General features: G+C 42.9%; 1 long non-coding RNA gene across 1 annotated transcript; it reads right to left on the bottom strand.

Moving 5' to 3' along the window:
• Positions 1 to 299: 299 nt before the first annotated feature.
• Positions 300 to 2,141, bottom strand: LOC150040191 (uncharacterized). The gene is made up of 3 exons (XR_016534035.1): positions 2,054 to 2,141; positions 956 to 993; positions 300 to 394 (listed from the first exon to the last, which is right to left on the bottom strand). It is a non-coding gene; the product is annotated as an uncharacterized LOC150040191 (long non-coding RNA).
• Between the last annotated feature and the right edge of the window lie 1,471 nt (positions 2,142 to 3,612).

The raw sequence follows: 3,612 nt of genomic DNA, 5'->3' as shown, positions 1-3,612 counted from the left end.
GAATAGCACCGCTTGTTAGCAAGCTTGGCCTTGCTGAAGGAGTGCTGGTCCACCAGAAATTCACCTTGCCTGTGCTCTGCAGTGTGGAGCTCTATTTCCACACAAGGTGCATTGTAATTCTGTAGGACTCCAATGCACATGTGGGCTAAAAGTGGTCCTGAAATCACAAAATAGTCTTTCTTTGCTCCTTCCACCTGGACACTGACACCATTATTTCCTTCCCAGTGGCTACACGGGATCCATAAAAGTAGGATTTCATGTGGTGACACTCTCCATTTTCAGGTGACATTTACCTTTTTGCATTTTACAAGGTGGTATGGGAATCTGCAAGACCTGATCATGTGAGTTTGATCATAGGGGCACTGCAATAACCTTTCAGGATCCACAGATTCACCTGAAAAAGAAAAGGGTTCCAAAACCTAGCTTTGGGAAAGACAGTCCTTTCACTTTGATTACTCTGGCAATGTCTGCATTTTTGGAGAACCATTACTCTGAGATGGATTAAAGTGGACCAAGGAATAACAGTAGAGAAACTCATTTCTGAGATAACTTGTGTACAATCACAAAGTTCATCATTGAGTGGTTAGACATTTCTGCATGCACACTTAGGAAAGGCATCAATCACACAGTTCACTTCCATTCTTCCCTTTCCAAAACCACCTATGAAACTCAAATTCATTACCAAAAGTTTGGATGTTCAGCTAACATCCCACAAAAACATACTTTTCTTGGGTAGCTTATGACATTATGCACTGTAGGTTTCAACAGAACGAAATAAGGAAAGAAAGAAAGAAAAGAAAGCATGAAAGAAAGAATGAAAAGAAAGAAAGAAAACGAGAGAGAGAGAGAGAGAGAGAGAGAGAGAGAGAGAGAAGAAAGAGAAAAAAGTAAGAAGGGAAACATCTACTGTACAAACCCAGAGTCTACCCAGGAATGAATTAAGGAAGATATGTACCTTCTTCCATTCTGACAGGCAGAGTATTCTTCACAATCCTGTGGGGAGAAAAAGCATCTCAGCAAAATCATGACTAATTCCATCAAAACCAAATTTTAAAACTTTGTCATTTTAGAAATTCCTGAAACTCATAGGAAAACGTCTATACGTGCTCTGAAGCTTTATTTACCCTCCGGAGTCAGTTTTGGCCGGGCCTGGGGATTGATTTCCTTTCTGGGGAATGGTCCCCGAGCCCTCTTAGGGTCACTATTGTCCAGATTGAACCAAATCACCGTTTCTGGCTTGGTCTCGGAATATGTTTCCAAACAAAAGTACCCAGAGCTTTGTGCATCCATTGTTCCCACTGTGTCTAAAAGAGGCACAGATGACCCAAGCTACACATATCCGCCAAGTAATTCCCTTTTCCACTGCATATATTTCACTTTCAAAGTGAATATTGGAAAGGTAGTAAATCGTATTTCACCAAGCGTCCGCAGCTTCAAGAAGGTACAACATTGGCCGGGGCAAATAGCCAAGACAAGTAGCATTACGTTCAGGTGAATTAAACTCTAAGATGTTTAGAAGTACGAGAGAAACACCCACAAAAAGTTCCCATCAAATCTGATATTTATCTCAACACATGCATCTGTGAAAGATGTGCTGAAATACTTGTCATTAGTGGCTTAGGCATAGTTTTTATTTTCAAGCTGCAGTCAGTCCAGTTTGTCAAACTCAGTCGGTAGTCCACTACAGCACAATTTATGTGCCTTTGCACTATGAACTACAGCCAGAGCCAAGAAGTCCTGTTTGCTCTCACCCACTAAATCATGACAGGAAAAGGAAAAGAGGTCCCGTGATGGGGGAGCAAAATGGACATTTTGTGAAGTCTGGACAGGAAATGGGTTCCAATAACTTTGTCCATGGATCATGGAGCCTACATTAAGGAAACTCTGGGGACTAGCTGGTGACACATAGGGAAGAAGGGAGAAAGCTAGTGTTTAGAGAGCGGATAGTCAAGATAATATCCTCGTGGCAAGCAGCTAACATACACATGGTGGAGTTGAAAGAAGGACGAAGAGCGAAGAGTCTCATGGGTCTTTGAAAGTTTCCTGGACTCACCAGTGAACCCAGCAGTGTGGGATCCCTTCTTCACTGGGAAGGCAGTAGACCCAGCAGGCAGTTTTCCCTTGGCAACCTTTCCTTCTGTGTGGGGCCGCCGCTGGGAGGGGTGCCAGCTTTGTGACGCAGGTCAGCCTCCTCACTTCCGGGGCGCCCATCCAGGAAGTCCCGCCCACTTCCGCCTATGTCCACGGACACACCCCTTCCCATCCAAAAGAGGACAACTGACCCTTCTTACACTTCCCGTCCATTTCTTGTCTGACATTGGTAGACACAGGCAAGAATTCAGCTGATAAAGGAGAGCTGTGACTCATTTTCACACAAGGTTCTACTAGGGTGCCATACCTCAACTACCCATTATTTCTAATTACTTCTGCCAACATCTCACTGGTATCTCTGCAGCATAGGTGGTCGGGTCATTCACTGCGTATTCATTTATTACTCACTTGAGCCTTCAAAGAAACATAGCTAGGAAAATTGGAAAATTCAAAACGTAAAGATGTTGGTGTGTGAATTAATTATGCATTAGGAAATTTCTCTGGACCTTGAAAGTGCCTACTGAACCATAATCTAAATACAAGTCCACACATCTGTTACCATGAAAGATTACATTGGGATAAGGATGGACTGGGTTTCCAGATGAAGATTAAATATGAAATCTTCAGCAAAACGTTGTTTGGGCTTCCCTGCATATTTCTCGGTTATTTCTTCATATCTTCCTATAACCTACCTTGAATTCTCCTCATGTAACATAATAGTAAAGTAGATAAGGATATGCAAACGAGTCTCACCATGAGAGTTTTATTACAAGAGAAGTTCACACCGTGGTGATTCCCGACCCACATGTATATGTCAAAACTCTGTCTGTCTGTCTGTCTCCCTTGTCATCCTGTTTTCTATGTTCTAGTTATGTGGTTCCTAGGGATGTATTATGGTTCTCGGGGCTGTCACTGATCTGTGGCTCCAGAGTTCTCTCTTCTACTGATTCTGGCCTGGGTATGGTTCTTGATTTCTTCAGCTGGGGGAACCACCTTGCCTTTAGAGAAACAACCCTACTTTGTTTCTCTACTGGTGAAGGAAAATAAGAGTCTCTCTGCTTTCAATGACAGGGCTGCCTTTGAACTGCTTTACTCAGATCTCATCTCCCTTCAATCGCTTGGATTACAGGCATGAACTCAGTACCACATACACCAAAAAAGTCAGGAGTGTTGTTGTGTCAGCACTGGTAGGGATCGAGCCTTGAGAAATGCGAAGGAGAGTGAACAGGAACTGGACTGAAAGCATCTACCTAGGATAAGAAGGAATTATGTACTTTTGCTCTTCCATGTATAATTTGAGCATGGAAGACAGGAATGAGGTGAACACTGTCAAACAAATTAGAGAAACAGAGAGACACTCAATCACACACACACACACACACACACACACCAGACAGACAGATAGACAGACAGGAACACACACACACAGACAAACGCATTGACGAGAGAGACCTCAATGTATGTTAATGATTGGATCCTGCTGAGAAAGAAAAAACAAGTTTCTGACTCCATGGAGTTTGT

Source organism: Megascapheus bottae, chromosome Y, assembly GCF_031878675.1.
Source record: "Megascapheus bottae isolate mThoBot1 chromosome Y, mThoBot2.hap1, whole genome shotgun sequence".
Classification (NCBI taxonomy): Eukaryota; Metazoa; Chordata; class Mammalia; order Rodentia; family Geomyidae; genus Megascapheus; species Megascapheus bottae.
This window is presented reverse-complemented; position numbering and strand designations above follow the sequence as displayed.